The sequence below is a fragment of the Tenebrio molitor genome, chromosome 6 (assembly GCF_963966145.1).
Source record: "Tenebrio molitor chromosome 6, icTenMoli1.1, whole genome shotgun sequence".
NCBI lineage: Eukaryota > Metazoa > Arthropoda > Insecta > Coleoptera > Tenebrionidae > Tenebrio > Tenebrio molitor.
Genome location: NC_091051.1, coordinates 2,050,781 through 2,068,932, shown reverse-complemented (window position 1 = coordinate 2,068,932; position 18,152 = coordinate 2,050,781). Strand labels below are relative to the sequence as shown.

General features: G+C 40.9%; 1 protein-coding gene and 1 long non-coding RNA gene across 6 annotated transcripts in view; one reads left to right on the top strand and one right to left on the bottom strand.

The window, feature by feature from the left end:
- Ten-a (tenascin accessory) overlaps window positions 1–14,610 on the bottom strand; it is a 206,947-nt gene extending 192,337 nt beyond the window's left edge. For 4 of the 5 annotated variants that reach the window (XM_069050307.1, XM_069050311.1, XM_069050309.1 and 1 more), the window contains exons 1-2: window positions 14,441–14,610; window positions 10,886–10,929 (exon numbers count right to left, since the gene is read on the bottom strand). The gene's annotated coding sequence lies outside the window, so the exon portion shown is untranslated. The remainder of the gene's footprint in view (window positions 1–10,885; window positions 10,930–14,440) is intronic. The other variant, XM_069050308.1, reaches the window with a different exon arrangement.
- Window positions 3,728–7,069, top strand: LOC138132756 (uncharacterized). The gene is made up of 3 exons (XR_011160171.1): window positions 3,728–6,457; window positions 6,515–6,636; window positions 6,701–7,069. It is a non-coding gene; the product is annotated as an uncharacterized lncRNA (long non-coding RNA).
- Window positions 14,611–18,152: the final 3,542 nt, after the last annotated feature.

Here is an 18,152-nt window from a genome sequence, read left to right as displayed (position 1 = left end):
TTTTGACAGTTTAGTCTTGAAGCCCTTGGAACTATACGTCAATTTATTAAGCCGTTTTGTAGCCTATTAAAAACCATTTAATTTGGTGTATATATAATTAAAATTCTCCGATAAATAAGGGAGTTATGGACTCGTCTTTTTTTTGGGGACACTCTGTATAAACGATAAAGACACGACAAATATTGTAAGTTTACAGATGGATGTACGATTTAATACGTAATTCTCAATTATATGGCTTCAGCAATTATTCTTTTGGAAAAATTTGTGTAGCAAAATGTGAAGAGGAAAATGTACAAATTATCATAATACAGGGTATTGCTATGAAAAGTGTTCTGTTCAATATAATAAAACTATCGTCAAGAAAATAAAACTAAAACATCGAAACCTAACCTCACAAATTTTGCCAGTCTATTTACCTCTAAAAGCGGACGTATTGGCAGAACAACGGAGACCGATAAAGTGGTAAAATTTGTTGTGAATTGAGAATTGTTGATTGTGAACGAGCTCTAGCGCTTGCGCACTGAGCATTAAATTCATATTTGACAGTGTTAGTATTTAATACAAGTGAGGTTAAGGTAAACAAGATTGAATGCTGAGAAGACAGCAATAATTGTGGAAGGCAAGTATTTGGATTTATTTTTTTAATTTTTGCTCCTGATGTTGACCATCTAGTGTGGTGTGAACCTGATGTGAAAATGTCTAAACTTGACAATGATGGTAAAGCAATGATCTCAATGTATTTATCAATATTAATAGCGGGAATTAATATTTATAGTGGGAGAAACTAAAAACGTCTGTCCCATGCTGTGATCACGTCTGTTAAAAAGTGGGGTTATGTCCAGGTACAGATCATTCAATGTCAAAACCTCAAAATCACCTCATGCGATTCTCAATAGAAATGAAGAATGAAGGAAATAGTCATTTGTCAGTTAGAGAAATGCGAAAAATACCTAGGGATTACTAAATGTAATCAGACCTTTCAATTAATTGCATTGATTAATACAAATATTTTTAGATAAAAACTAATTGGACTGCAAGAAACATGAAGTTCAGAAAAATGTTTTATAGGAGGTGAAAAGGGAGAAAGCATGAAACTACAACACTAGCCAAAATATACAACAAAATAGCACAAATAGGGTTAACCGAACAATGAATTTATATGCATTAAGAAACCAACATATTTGCAAACAGGGTTTGCTACAGAATTCTTCCAAAGAGTTGTTCTTTCACCTTTGTAATCAAAATCGGCCTTGACATGAATACGTCACAAATTTTGCCAGAGTGTTTACCTCTAAAAGCGGACGTATTTGCAGTTTCTATTGAAAAATGCAGATTTCTGATGATTATTTAAAATCACCATTGGATTTAAATAATATCAATTATTTATGCCTTGTTCCTTATTCCTCCAAGTACTATCATCCATAATAATAAAATTTATAAAATACATATTACTTAAAATCAATAACAACGAGCGTCATAGAAGTTTTCACCTCTGTCGTGCGGTTTTAAGCACACACTCTTTTTTTTTTCTTTTTTAATCTTCCAGTTTCTCGTTTCCCAAAAAGTTATCGCCCAACGTCAGGACCCGGGTCCGCACACTCTAAAACCTAAACACAGATCGAAGTGCAGAAATGCGAAACGCTTCGTCGTATGATTAATGAATGCACCAGGTCAACTGTGAATTTCCAGGCGTCCTCGCTTGATAGTGCGAAGGCGACCTCTGTCGACCCCCCGTCCGCAAACCAAAGCACTGTTCCATCCATATCGATCACTCCACCAGATTTAGAAAAAAAGATTGTATATTCTTGCCGTGCGACCTTGAATTGTAAAGCGAAACTCCGTAAGGGAACGCATGGGATTTTACACCAGAACCGGTACGGTTTATCTAGTGGGTTTGGTTTCGTCGTTTTAAATCTAAATCTTGTTCGAGTTTAATTGTTGTGGTCTGATTGTTGAGCCAAACGACAGTTCCTGCGGGAAGTGGAGGATGTGATGGTCGTTATTTTGGTGCGAGGTGATCGATCGGTTCGGTGAAGGGTAAGAAGGATAGGTGAGGGTCTAGGTGGTGCGGCGTTAAATAAAAATAAACCGCCCCCGGTGGGCGTCCGACGTCACGTCCAAACAAAGGTATGAAAGGTTGTTAAATATTTTATTTATGGTCAGTTTTCCAGATAAACACAATTAGTCGGTGTCACCTTCAGGAAACTTACGATAATGAACCACCATCAATAAGGGCTGTCATTTGAACAAACAGCGGCGCATATTCGCGCGACCGTGACGCTCCCATTAAAGCCACATCGTAGCCGGGGCAAGAACAATACCGTCAGGAAGTCGCTTCCGACGACAAAAACTCCGCCACGTATTGAAATTTGGCGAGGGGGCGGGCGGTGGATGTTTAATATCGGGGCCCGTCGGCGCGATTGATAGTTTATTAAAAGGTGCGACCCGCAAACCCACCCCCTTTCGACAATTAATCGATCCCCCCCCATCGACTTTTTAACGTTATTTCCTTGGCAACTTCCGGCGATGGAATTTTAATTCGGCGCAGGATTATGCCATCCAATCCGAGTAAATATAACGAGGGGGATTTAAAGAGCTGCTGAACGAGGGCCAAAGAGTTTAACGTTTCGAACACTAATTAAGGGGAAAAATGCGAGGGGGAGTCTTCCAGGTGGAAATTCGAACGGAAGGGGTCCGGTGCACCATCGACTGTTGGGATTTATAGCGGCGAACCGGCGCCGCCGCCTTAATTAAACCGGCGAGAATTTATTCGCAGGTAATTTTTGTCATACGAAATGATCGCCCCCGGAATATGCGCCTTGCAATAACAAAGACCGCAACAAAAGGCCCCATGAATCACCGCCAACAATGTGCTCTCCGCCGCCTCGCCATCGCCAAGTTTTAGATTTTTGTTTAGCCGTTGGGGAAAAAATGTCGGCGAATTTATTACGTAAACAAACGCGGAAGAGTCCCAGTTAATTGGGGAATTTTTCGAATCGACCGCTCCACTCCGCAAACACAAAGGAAAAAACCAAACCTAAAGCTCCTCGCCACTAAGCTTTCCTTAAGCTGTGAAAGCTCTATCCTTAAATGAAGCACTTTCACATCGATTACGCAGGATCTGCACGAAAGTACACAACATTCGAGTGGAGTGCCGAAATGGAAGCGGCTTTCGGTTCATAATTTAATTCGATAATGAAGAGCTTTGCGGACGCGGCCACATAAACTTATTAAGGACCTCGGACGGACAATTGAGACGATTCCGTTCGGAGCCGCGCCCGAAATGCTAATTTCACTCAAGAAGCAAAGCGAGTTTGAGCACAAGAGTCATCAAATTAGAGACACAATGTCAGTGGGTAAGAATTTCGGGGTGACGCGAAGAGAAGTGGATCGGAGACGGAGCCCTGAGGAACACCATCTGTTTCGGGATGCATAACAGAAGATGTAGATATCCTCCAAGAAACTTGACTAACTGCTGTTCGGGATTTGTGAATCCCGACAGGATAAACCTTCTAGGAAATCTGTTAATAGCCGGAGAAGGAGGCAGGATAACAAAGGGAGGAAAGAAACGAGTCTTTTGAAAAATCTCTCCTTTAATGCACCTCTTGTGCGCGGCGGCGCTTGAATTTTTGATACCCCTTGCGGGGCGTTAATTATGGAGCAACATCTCGGTGCTCGAAAATAAATTATTAAGTTTCTCGCAATGCCCGCTGACAACTGGTTAGTCGGTGGAGCTCGCCGGCTTAGTGAGGTTTCCACGGTGGGATTAAACATACCCTTACATTTTCTTAATTATCTCGCCCCCATCCGGTTTAATCACGGATATCCCAAAAATCCCACATTTTTCAGGTTTCCCGTGCGATGACCGCAGCGTCGATGAAAGGCACAATATTGTTTTTTTCTTTTTTTTAATTTCGCATTATTGCCACGCGAAAAAACCCGAATAGGTTCCGGTTCTCCGAAACAATGTCCTTTCAGACACACTGCCTGAAAGCTTCATAATTTTATGCATGACGGGATTACTCAACAAAAGACCATTTCAATAAACACGACTGACATCTTTTTAAATTCGAAAGCTCGTAAATATATGGGACGCGAGCACGACACGAGCACTCCATCGATTTACAATTACCGAACAAACCGCTCGCGTTTAAGCGAAACGCTCGCCCCTTCACCAAAAAAAACGCGAGGTAGGGGGCGGAGGGGAAATTAAATTCTCCGATTTCCGCCGATGGATGATTTACAAATAGATGAATTTATTATGGAAATTTTAATGGCCGAAGACGAATGCGAGCGGAGGTGTAGATAAAACCGACCGAAATACGTACACGTCTGACGTCAAACCGACAACCATAACCATAATTCGCGAACGTTTGCGTCGGAAATAAAAACGTACATATCTCATGACAAGTGACAAACGCGCGGCGGGTGCGGGCGGGGACGGGGGCCTTGGCACGGCGATGATGCGTGCGTGGTAGGCAACCAACGGTGCGGCCGGTGGTGCAGTTTTCTGCAAAGGCTCCGGTCGGCGATCGAGGGGACTCCATTCGGAGGAGTTTGAGTTGCGTTTTTCGGTTTGTTTGCGACGGCAAGTCCTTTTTCAGGTCGCCACCGAGTTGTTTGTCGGTCGACGAGCAGGTCCGCCCCTCGACCATCAAAGAGAATAATTAATATAATGGCCCTCGAGCAAGTTGCGACCGAATTCTGTTTAACGTTGCACAAGAAAACCAATTAATAGTAAGTCTAATTTAACATTTACTGGCAAGGGTCTCTGTTCTTGCCCGAATTTGCGTAAGAGGCTTAATAAATTCGTAATTAGAGAGGCGGTCGACCACTGACCGAATCTCGAATGTGAACGCACGCGACACGTTCGATCCCGAACGATTTTCTCGATCGGGAGGGAATTTTAAAAAAAAGAGTGTGTGCTTAAGACCGCTCGACAGAAGTGAAAACTTCTGTGACGCTCGTTATTGATTTTAAGTAATATGTATTCTATAAATTTTATTATTATGGATGATAGTACTTGGAGGAATAAGGAGCAAGGCATCAATTATTAATATTATTTAAATCCAATGGTGTTTTTAAATATGTAATCATCAAAAATCTGCATTTTTCAATAGAAACTGCAAATACGTCCGCTTTTATAGGTAAACACTCTGGTGAGGTATTCATGTCAAGGCCGATTTAGATTACAAAGGTGGAAGAACAACTCTTTGGAAGAATTCTGTAGTAAACCCTGTTTGCAAATATGTTTGTTTCTTGATGTATATAAATTCATTGTTCGGTTAACCCTATTTGTGCTATTTTGTTGTATATTTTGGCTAGTGTTGTAGTTTCTTGCCTTCTGCCTTTTCATCTCCTATAAAACATTTTTCTGAACATCATGTTTCTTGCTGACCAATTAGTTTTTATCTAAAAATATTCGTATTAATCAATGAAATTAATTGAAAGGTCTGATTACGTTTAGTAATCTCCAGGTATTTTTCGCATTTCTCTAACTGACAAATGACCATTTCCTTCATTCTTCATTTCTATTGAGAATTGCATGAGGTGATTTTGAGGTTTTGACATTGAATGATCTGTACCTGGACATAACCCCACTTTTCAACAGACGTGATCACAGCGTGATACAGACGTTTTTAGTTTCTCCCACTTTAAATATTAATTTCCGTTATTAATATTGATAAATACATTGAGATCATTGCTTTACCATCATTGTCAAGTTTAGACATTTTCACATCAGGTTCACACCACACTAGATGGTCAACATGGGGAGCAAAAATTAAAAAAATCAATCCAAATACTTGCCTTCAACAATTGTTGCTGTCTTCTCAGCATTCAATCTTGTTTACCTTAACCTCACTTATATTAAAAACTAATACTGTCAAATATGAATTTAATGCTCAGTGCGCAAGCGCTAGGACTCGTTCGCAATCAACAATTCTCAATTCACAACAAATTTTACCATTTTATCGGTCTGCGTTATTCTGAAGTTACAGAACAGCAAATTTGTCTCCTAGATTTAAAGGCCTGATAATATCCGATCTTTTAACATACTCGATAGCCCCTAATAAACATCATAACTCTGTATTTTTCAACAGAAACTGCCAATACGTCCGTTTTTATAGTCTATTTTTTCCTGGTAGGCGCGTGCGTGCGCATTTACAAAATCCTGCAACGAAATACGACTTTCCTATTGGTTACTTTATTTTTCTACTTACACTAGAGAAATGTGCAATATTGCAGTGTTCTGTACTGTCAATCAGGTCCAAGCTGCCATTTTTGTTTCATCGTTTCTTAGTTTTCCTTTCGTGCTTTGTATCTGTTTTGTTTCTGTTTTGTGTGTGTTTTGTGTTGTGTCCGTTTATTTATTAAAAAAACAGTTCTTAGTTCTTAGAGGTTAAGAAGTTTTTATATGTCAACAAGATGTCTCAATTTCGATCACCAAATAAACGGCGTAAGTTGGATTTATGCTAACAGCAAGTAACAGTTTTTTATTAATGCATATTTATAGCAAATTTCTCACAAGCCGAGAAAGAAATGATCTTTAAAGTATTTCGTGGGATCTCCAAGGATTTTGCCGAGTTAACCAAGAGTCCAAGACGGCTCAAATGGAAAAAACTGCAGATTATACTGGTATTGATTTCTGAGTTTTTTTTGTTGTTGTATAACAGCTTAATTTAATTACTTTGTGTTGAAGGTTGTGGATTTAGAACCTTTCAACGATACTTGGCGGAAGAAAAGAAGTGTGGGCAATTACAGGCACCGAAGAAACCTGATAGGAAATGTATGATTCAATTGGATGAACATCAAAAATATCTCATTCGAAAAACAGTGCACTCATTTTTCTCTGCAAACAGAATTCCCACAATTGATGCTGTGTACAGGGAAGTGCAAAACAATGAATGATGATGATTATTTTATTTTATTTTTTTTTAAATTAACGATTGAATCCAAAAGTATCGAGTTGTTTTGTACCCAATTTAACTCCTGTATTTATAAAATAAAAATAAAAAATGTTGTACATATAATATTTGTTATCAATTTTTCCACGGGTTTATTCATAAACTTTTTTGTTTACATTTTACAAATTATACAAAAATTAAATCATAATCATGAGTTTTAATGTGCAACCACAAATACTGATCCCCTAGATAATATGCAACCAAAAATACTAACAATTCCTGCATCCTGCTAAAAATCTTAGCTATGTGATTCTACCTTTCGGAGATGCGCACGCACGCGCCTACCAGGAAAAAATAGACTTTAGAGGTAAACAGACTGGCAAAATTTGTGAGGTTAGGTTTCGATGTTTCACTTTTATTTCCTTGACGATGGTTTATTATATTGAACAGAACACAAGTTTTCATAGCAATATCCTGTAGTATGATAATGTGTGCATTGTCCTCTTCACATTTTGCTACACAAATTTTTCCAATAGATAAATTGTTGAAGCCATATAATTGACAATTACGTATTAAATCCTACATCCATCTGTAAACTCACAATATTTGTCGTGTCTTTATCGTTTTTATATAACTATATTACATACAGCTACTCCTGCAGCTCTGCACTGAGGTCAGTCAGGTCACAACACAATGAACATTGAAAATTGAAAAGTGACAAGTGACGCACAGTTGATTGTTTTTCGCTCGCTCCGCAACAAATCTCGACTCCCGAGATTTTAGCTTGCCGTGTCGTGCTGCGAACGATTTTACCGTGTCGCATGAAACTAATTGACTGCCCGGGAATAAAATGTATGTAGTGCGCCTAAAGAAGTTTTCATTTCAAAAATTGAGGAACGCGTCACAAATTGGGGGTTGCGACCCTGCGTCGTGGCCACGGCACACTTTCGGCCGGTCGTAAAGTTTTAAAGCGCGCTAATAAATTTATAGATAAGCCGTGTCGGCCCCGCTCGTTTGATTCTAATTAGATCCGTTAACGTGTCTTTCAGGGCGGCGGCTCAATTATTCACGGGATATGTTCGAAATTAATAATTACGATACGTTACAAAACAATGGCAATTAACGGGAAGGGCGGGGGCGGCAGCGTGTCATAATAGGTATGTCAACTCGAATTCTCCACTGTAATTGGCAGCATAAACACCGCTCGGAAGCTCGATTGACGAAATTCGAGCGGCGGCAGGAGTATGGCGTCGATCTAGCATATTAAACACCCACATATCCAATTCCGGCCTAATTATCGCCTGTTCACTTATTCAAAAGTCGTCCGCCGAACGAAATCGCTTCGAAATATTAATTCCCGCGACACAAAAGAGCGGAGGCGGCGTCCGGCAAATTTGCATCGGGTCTCGTCGGACGGCTTAAATTTAGCGAAAACGGCGCAAAATAAAATCTCGCCTTAATAACAGTATTAGATTGCGTTACTTTTTTTCCCGTGGAGTTTTACGCCCGATTTCCGAGCGAACTTCCCCGACACGCCTAATCCCTTTTGACCCCTTCGCAAAAAATAATATTTTAAATGTCGAAAGTTGAATCCGTTGTTGCTCTCAAGACCCGAACAGCCCAAAGCACTTACATTTTTTAATGCGCGAACCGCCGATAAAAATCGATCTCCCCCTTAATTTCACCCCCGCCCCCCGATTTTACGACGGCCACATAAAATTAACAAATTGCGGTGTTTACGGCCGAGTGCAGCATCGCACCGCCGCCGCCCTGTCGATTTCTTCACTCCCCAGGGGTCATAATTTTTTACGAGGTCCCATCATCAGATGCAGCCGCCCAATTAATAACGAAGCGCGCGAGGGGGAGGGGGAGGCCGTCGAGTGTGAAACAAAATTTTTTCGTCGTCGCGGAGGGTCGGAATTGTTTTATTCAAAGTTTTCCTTCCTGCTGCATCGATAGATAAGCGCCCGGGCGCGCTTCGCGTCTTGTCAGCCTCTTCTGGAACCTTTATCTTGTTATTTTGTTGTTTGTTGCCATATTTCGCACGTAAAAAATACATAAAGTTCGAAAAACGAATCCCGGCCTTCGCTCGTTAGGGACGAGATTTATGGCGTTGCGGCTGAGGAGTCGATCCGCGGTTGTTGAACACCGAACGATGATCAAGCAAGAAAATGGCTCGGGACAAGTAGGCAACCACACGTGCAGCCGATAACGCAGTTTTCTGTCCAGCGGTTGCACTAGATGACCGATCGGATGTGACGAGTTAGGCGACCAGCGGTGCAGATCTGCATCGAATACGGAACACGGGACCGCGTCGACCCTCCGTCGCCCCCATTAATGAATTCAACCCTGCCTCGATCGTGTTTAGCAGCAACAAGACAATCCTGGCGATGATTGTAATCGGGTTAAACTATCATAAATCTCATCGGGTTACCGTTATTAGCATAATAAACTCGATCAGCAATTTGAATATAATTCAAGGGTATGCCTTAACACCTGATTCCGTATGCATGAATCCTCGACTGCTCGATCATATTAGCCGTGAAGTCGTAAACTACAAATATTAGATTCCGGAGGTGGATGCGATCGCGCGGAACGCGGTTTCCCCGCACGACACATGTTCCGGGGCGGTGTAATGCAAGATGACAACGTGTTCCAGAATCCCGATGATGGTAATGATTGTTTTTCATCCAGATCCGAGCGGGAAAGCTCGAAGTGGGCTCTTTTTTTTTGGATTAATACCACGAGGACTATGCTAATGAGGCGGCGATTTTTTCTTCGCCCGGGACGGGTCATTTTTCATTTTCTAAATGCGTGAGGGTTGGCCATGACTTTGTTACAGTATAAAATGTCATTTTCGAGTGAAAACGTCAGTGTAAAAGCACAAACGAGAATTATACATTCAAATTTACAATCGTAAACAAGTCTTAAGTACTTCTCTTTGATTTTAGAAACAATATTTTATACTTAACTTAGATTGATCTTCTTCCATCATTCCACTATCAGTACTATCACTATCTTGCTTCATGTTTTCATAGCGTTTCAAGATGCTGCACTTGATTTCTTGAGACACAACTTTCGGCATCGTATTGAAGAAAATTTTTACTTGATACCTGACATTTGATGACAGTTTGTATTGTCAAAATTACTGTACTGTGTGAAATGCGTCAAAAAATCATGGCCAACTCTCATGCGTTTAGAAATGAATGCGTGATAATTTCTAGATGCAGGCAACCAACAATACGTGCGCGCGATGCGATCGCTCGGACGTCCCAGCAGCGGAAACAATGCACGGACGTAGAACTCACGATTATTCGAGTTATTCAGCGCAAATTCCGCGAACGGATTCGTATCATCGTAATTAATGCTTGGGGTGGGATTTTAATAATGTTAACAAGGGAGAGACGGCAAAAACGCGGTGCTGTTTGGTGGGAATTGTCGAAACGAGCGATTTTCGTCGTAAAAATCGGAGCGTCTGGACCGGGTCCGGGTCCCGGAAGTGTGGACCGTCCCTCCGGTAAGTTTGTTATGATTATGGTCTTAAAAAAGGCAGCGCCTAAATTGGGGTTCAATCGATATCTCTGACGTTTCGTCCTTGGTCCCGCCTCCCGCCGCATCGCCCCCAAAATCGCACACACACACACACACACACGCGCTCTCGTCAAATTCCGGTCTGCGAAGAACCCGGACCGCACAGACGTTAGCACAGGCGAAATTTAATCCCGCCGTAAATCCATCTTAATCCTTCCGAACTCATAATTTAACATGCTATTGATCCGTGTAAAGTTCAAAGCCGCATCTACTTAACCGGCGTGTTTACAAATTCGCCGTGATCGCGCGCGATTCCGGCCGGACAAGGGGGAAAAATCCGGTCGACGGGACGTAAATCCGGGACGTATCGGTAGGACATGCAAATGGTCGTGCTCGTAAATCCGAATTAGTACAACTGTAAATGGAGTCGATCGAGGTTTACTACTTACCTTGGAGGGTAGTGCGTCGCGACGCTGGCACCGCCGACCGCCTCCTGAAAAATTTAATGGCTCGTTACGGGAACGGGATGCGATTGTCCTTATTTACTCGGAGAGTCGATCGTTAAGAGCTAAAAACCCAATTTCGGCCGGGTTTGAGGAGCGACAAAGTCGAAAAAGGGAATGCAACGACTCTCCCGATTCAATTAAGGAAAAATCAAAAAGCGATCAGACGAGGAGTGATCGTGGGATTATTTTTTTTTAAGTAATACCCGTCCCGGTTTTTATTTTAAACACGACCGTTCGTTTTTGTTTGTACTAATTGTACGCCATACAAGAATTTAATTAAAACAGATATTTACAAATATAACCGAATATATAGATTTCTGTTTTACAAATAAAACTCGAAACAAGAGCAATTATTTTAATTGGACGTTGCGTTTGTTTTTTAGCGTCCAAAATCCCATCGAAAAAAATTTAGTTTCGTAAACAGATAATACAAAAAATTACGCAGACCAGTTTTCAATTTTTTCCGACGCAAGGATCAACATTTTTATATGTAATAGGAGCCACACGTTTTCAAATGCTGGCCGTTTGGTCTGCAAAGACTGTCTTGTCTTGAGCTGTGTTCTAGACCCTCTATATACAGGGTGTCTCAAAATTCGCGAATTCCGAATTCAGAGCGTGGTAAGGAAAGATCCAGTGGAGATTTTTTTACTCCAAAGTAAAGCTATTTTTCAAAAAATTGTTTTACGTTATTATTTTCCACAATCATCTACGCCATAAATAACAATAAACACTGAACTTTTCAGCCTTCAAAGAGTGCACCTTCAGACCAATGTATCTTTGTGGAGGGAGTCCCGATTTTTTTTTATTTCCATATTTGGACTACTGAAGTGATTCCCTACAACGCTCTGAATTCGGAATTCGCGAATTTTGAGACACCCTGTATAAAGAATGTGAGAAATGCGAATAAAAATAACTTGCTTTTCCTTTTTCCCTCATTTACATGGTGATGTTTCTCTGAGAAAATATTGGTCTCCATTGTTCTTTCAACATTTGGTAGTAAACTGCAAAGCCAATCAATGTTGAGTTCTTTTTTTCTGCGGAAAGCCTTAACCTAGTAATAAACTAAGTTAAAATTTGATATTTTGCTGATTGATGATAAAAAACTCTCATTTTGAAAGAGTATTGCGAAAAGTGCCAGGTCAAAGTCCAGATCTGAACCATACTGAATCTGTTTGGTACTTTGTGAATCTGGTTTTTAAGAGTTCAAACTGAATATTTCTTATTGTTTTGTTAGTGAGTATAGTTTTTTTTTTTACCGAACGAGGAAAATATATTCTCATTTTTGTATAGCGTGCATTAAGGGAGAAAATCTGATTAAAAGTTATAAAAAAAATTAATGCAAATTCAGTTGTTTATTAGCTGACACAGTATTATATATCTTGATGATTAACAAATACAGAGAACAATTAAATATTTACCAAAACTGTATTTCAGAATTAGTTCGCATTTTGTAATAAACTCGTTAATTCATAATCACAGCGTTGAATAATCAACGATTACGACTGGAAATATTGCACAAATCGGAATGAAAAACAAAATTTTGCATCGATGATAACAATAATATTTATTGCCACAATAAATAAAACCTTTTACACAAGGCAAAATTAAATTTCAGATAACCAAAATGATGAATGACGAGAGAAAGAAATTAATTATTATTGTTATTATAAATAAGTGGCGATAAATACCGACAATAAATTGAACACGTCAGCTTTGAACAAAAAATAAATGGCAATTAATAAAACTGGCAGGTGGGTATTGACATTTGGAAGTACAACGTGATCAAGAATGACTGAATGTGTTGGTAACAATGAAAATTTTAATGATTTTGGTACCATTGTAATCTAAACGCATTTCCGGCTGTCAGCTTTGACATAGTCGACAGGCGTTTACGATCAAAGTGTCATTTTTGTAATAACATAAACCACGGCCTCCTAGATTCATAAGAGACGAGTCTGTTATGAATCTAGGAGGCCGTGGGATAAACATACCCGACATAACCTATTTTTTTTAATGCCGTGTCAAGTTAAAACATTCGGTCAGAAAAACACCAATATTTTTCAATTGTTTCATTGCCAACAGACTCAGTCATTAGGTGCGTTTTGTTGGGTCATCCAGACTGAACGGAATGCATCCCACCAACAAAACGGCTTAAAATTTTTGACAGTTTTGTCATAAAATCCCCACTTTCTAACATTCAAACCGACCATTCTATGTAGTTTAACGGAATGAAAAGTTTCGTCGGAGTCGGTTTTGTGCACCAATAAAACGGTCGTTCCACCATAAACCGATTCCGGTTATGTCCCAACAAAACGTACCTATTGTTGATCACGCTGTAGTATGTCGCTTCTAAGCGAGCCGTAACCTCAAAAACACAACTGTCAAAAATGTACAGTGTCTGCAACATTCCAAAAATAAAAGAGGGAAAATATTTTGTTTTATCTGTGGCACAGTTACAAACGTTCTTCGTTAAAGTTGAAAACAAATGACAAACGTAATAATTTGGCATTCGTCGTTGAAAGAGTTTATTCAATTTTAGGAATGTTTTGCGGGCTGAATTGAATTTTGTGGAACGCAACAGATGGAAAGTCGCTTATCGCGACGAGGGGTGGCACGCGTTGGGGGGTCACTTCCCGCGAAAGTGGCGAAAAAGTCGCCCCCAAAGGGTTAATTCGTCGGCGGTGTTTGCGCATAATGCCTCCGAACTTCACAAAATCCTCATCAAAATGTGCAACGAACCATTAAATGAAAAGCCAATTTAATTAAACAAAACATGTAATTAACAGAAACAAGCTTTATTCATAGACTTGTTTCCCGTTAGCCTTTTCACCGCTCCTGCGATATTTATTTTATGCCGTAAGGCGACAGCGTACGCGAGACCTTTAAACTGCTGCTCAACAAAGCTCGCACCGCACGGATTAAAAATGGCCACGTTTTAATTAAATTCCGTTTGTTTATGTGTCCGGTAAGTGTTCGCAGACTGTTTTGGAAAAAATCGATCAGATCTTGAGGAACCAACGTGAATCTGCATCCAAAAGTGCCAAAAGTGAGGAAAGTGCAGTCGAGAAATTTTGAAAATTTTGGAGTGGTGGTGCTAAATATGGCGGAGTGTTTGAATTGGAAGCAGATTTGAAAAGGTGAATCTGCGTTTGGATCCAAGTTGGAGTGTGGCGTGCTAAATGTAGAGAAGGTGTAGAGGGAGAAATTTTGAAAATTTTGGAGTTGTGGTGCTAAATATGGCGGAGTGTTTGAATTGGAAGCAGATTTCAAAAGGTGAACCTGCGTTTGGATCCAAGTTGGAGTGTGGGGTGCTAAAAGTGGAGAAGGTGTAGAGGGAGAAATTTTGAAAATTTTGGAGTTGTGGTGCTAAATATGGCGGCGTGTTTGGATCGGGAGAAAGAAAAGAAGCCGAAGCTCTAGGGCTAGTTTGGTCATTTTTGGAGTAAAGTCGGGAGTGATGAGCGAAGAAGAGTCGGGGTCAGGCGCGTTAGCCCTTACCTAGTCGAAGAGCTATCGAGTCCGGCCCTGCCAACACATCAAACTCCAATCGCCACAGTTCTCTCGTGGGTTATTTATTAATAAAACCGTTCGCATTCACATGCTATCGCGCACGTTTTCGTCTCGAGCGGAATTGCGTCCCGACACCTGCGAAGTTGGCGGCGAACTGAACGACGTCGACGACGGCGTCGTCGAATATACCCGACGCGCATACCGTCAATTCATAATTTTTCGGGAGGCGCGACGGCTCTCTTTCTTCGTTTTTTTTGCACTCGCCACCGCCGCCGGAACCGTCGAAGGCCCGGCTTTAATTGATTCTGACAATGTGAGCCCTCCTAATTAGGGGATGTTGGTGTCGGATGAAAATTTAAGCCGGGGGATGATTGGAAGGCGCCGTTGCGATAAAGTTCACGAAATGTCGACGTTCAGCGGTGACATTACCGTCGCACTCTTGACGTGTTTTTCGCGGGGCGGTTCTCGGGGGCGGCTAGGTGCGAACGGGCCGACGCAACAAAGCTCTCATTAAACATTTAAATTGGTTCATTATTTATGTATTGTAATCGTGTACGAGAATTACCGGCTGTAATTACATGGGTTTTTCGAATGACCCACTGTGATTAGAATTGCACGGCTTTGGGAGCGGAATTAATGGGGTCGGGGGACGGCGCGCCGCACCGCCGGAGCAAAAAATTTCGCAGGACAGGGAGGAATCAGGGCTGGGACGACGCTAGAAAAAATGAAAAGTTCCGGGGGTGCAATCGGAAAATTTGGTCGATTTAAATAACGACGAGTCACGGCCAATAAGCCGAAATGAACTCCGAGACGCTGTCACTCCCTCAGGACCATATTGGAAATTCCGTCGGTGCTGTCGTCCAGGTCCAGGAAAGAAAATTGGTCGAAGCGACAATTAGAGACGCGAGCCGCCCCCGGAGAAGGTGTCTGAGGCAAATTTGCCGCAGTGAAATATCTGCAGCGTTATTAGATACAAGCGGCGATAACCGCAAGATGTCGAAACGGTCAACTGCACCCGGAGACCGTCCGGGAACCGTTTCCGGGTGGCTCCTTCCGGCCGTCGCGAAATCATAAATTCGGCGGGGTGGGGAAAGGTGCCAAACAATAATTAATCCGAGGACAAGGAGTCGGGGTGATGACGAGAGAATCTGTTGGATAATTGGGCGGGGAAAGCCCCGATCGCCGCCGCCGCTCGCGCTCCTCCCCACAGATCTTCCTGTTTGCGACGAAAGTTAAAAGAATAAACTTCAAACACGACTGTTTGTTCCATTACGGAAACTTAAAATTTAATTTTTCGACTTTCTTTAAGCGATACAGCGGCGGAATATCAAAGAGCTCCGAGCTGCAAGGAAGAATAAAAACGCGAACAATGTAACAGTACTCGGCGCAAATTCATATTGCATTCTCGAAACGTAATAACGCGAAACGCCAGAAATTCATATTTTGATGATATTAAAAGTAGTTGCCGCCCCGCGCGCACAGACCGATACACGCGGATCAGGTGGCGACGGTTGATTTGCGGAAGGGTGGCGGCGATTTCTCTCGGGGAGTTTGTCCCGCGACCGTCGCCTTATTAGCGATCTCGGCGTAATCAAAGGCCGATTTCGAGGAGACTCCGATCGAGGGAGCGGGCTCGGATTGCGCGAATTACAATGGAAACGGCGCCGCTAATGGGCCCTTGCTTACTCCCGACGATAAATAAGGAGGGCGGGATTTATGGGGGCTGCGGATGTCTTATCTCCGGTGGATTTCCAGCTCTCGGCCGGATCTGCCTTATTGTTTTTAAATTGCTCATAATTTTCGACGGGGATGGATCTGGCCCAGGGGTAAATGCGCCGCCGGGACGCAACAAGCGAAAAGATTTTGAGATTTTAATTTTGACACGAAAAAAAATCTGACGTGTTGGGTTTTCGAATGTGTTTGTTCGGCGCATCCACCGTTTATATTTTCGCTAATCTGGCAAATTGTCGTCGGCTTGTTGGAAGTGTGAACAGTATTATAAATATAGTATAATTCAGAATAAGTGGTATCGCGGTAGGCGTTGATTCTCTAAAGTGAGCTTTATGTTGTGTCAAAAAATTTAGTAAACATGTGAAACCGTCATTACTTTATTCTGAGGTTATGCGTTACATAATTTTGACATGGTTTTCACCCACAGCAGAGATAACCCCCAGACAAATAATACACTTTTCATAAATGAAACAAGGAAATTCCAAATACTTATTACAAGAAAATAAACACAAAACGATTCCAATGATAATATCAAGGCCAAATTAAAAACGAAGGTTACCAACAGCATCGAAACTAGGGTATTATTAGCAAGGGTCTTGCTGCCAACGTAAATTTGAATTTCCAACGCCTACCGCGATGCCACTTATTCTGAATTATAATATACCTCAAAGAGTACTGCATGGTGATAACTGAAAATTTAAAACAACATGTATAAAAAAAAGTAAATGCAAAAAACTCCTGGACTGTCAAAAATAAATTTTAAATAAAATGCTTGTTTTGACTGTACTATTCCGGACACGGAATCTTGGCCATAACTGACATTTAACTGACAAATATGTGTGAACTGGCCTTTATTGAATATAACCCAACTTTTGACTCGATAATGCCATTTCCTTGCTTTTTTGATGTCAGAATAAAAACTTCAAAGTGATTTTTAATACTTGTCATTTATTAATGACGCTAATGATTGGTTTACATCATTTTTTTTAGAAATGTCAAAAAAATGTTGGCCAAGATTCCGTGTCCGGAATAGTACTTGGGTATAAAAAATTTTCGCTAGAATGTACCCACGTCAAAATCTAACAAAATATATTTAGGTTATGTTTCTTTATAATCATTGAACTAAAAATGTTTTGAACACTTGAAGCGAATTGCAGCAACTAAAAGACTGGGGCAATTTGTCAAAGTGTTGTCATGTTGGTATGAGCCACTGGTTATTTGATAGAAATTAGGTTGGCAAAGTAAAATGTCAACTGTATGTCAGTCATTTTGATGTGAATTGTGAAGGCGCTTGCGCTACTGAAACCGCAATTACATTTAAATAAAAATAAAAACTCCAATGAGTTTCCGAACAAAACGAGAAAAATTGGCTATGATTAAATTACGTGAAGAAATGCACACAGAAAAACCGACCATGCTAAATTGCAGTAAAGGTGCTCACATATTCCAGGTATTTTCTTTTAATATATGGGCCAATAGTGTTCGTCACTGCGAGGAACTGATTAGAGAGGACTGGAAATAATTGATGGGAAATCTACCAATTGAGGACATTCCTCCAGATTCCGCAGAATCATATTCGGAAGACGTTTGGGGGTTAGATTCTGAAAATGAATAGGTAAACCGTTGCACTTTTCAGTGTCATAATCGTCTTTATTTCTTGTCTTTTGGTATAAAATTTGGTTGCACCTGAAAGTTTTCTGACTTGAAAATTACTGACATAACCTCAAACCTGATCTAGGGAGATTTTACGATAGAGGTGTTCCGAAACGAAAAGTTTTAGCCTGGTCTTTGTTCTTTGAGGAAATTTTGACATTGTAAATTGATTTAAAAAAAATGGACTTTAACAACTGCAATTTTGATTTTGACAGTCCAGATGTTTTTTGAATGGACTTTTAAAAATTGAAAAAACCCCGCCCATCCACCATTTTAGTTTTTGCGAATGGGCTCGTAGTTCCAAAGACAAACTCGA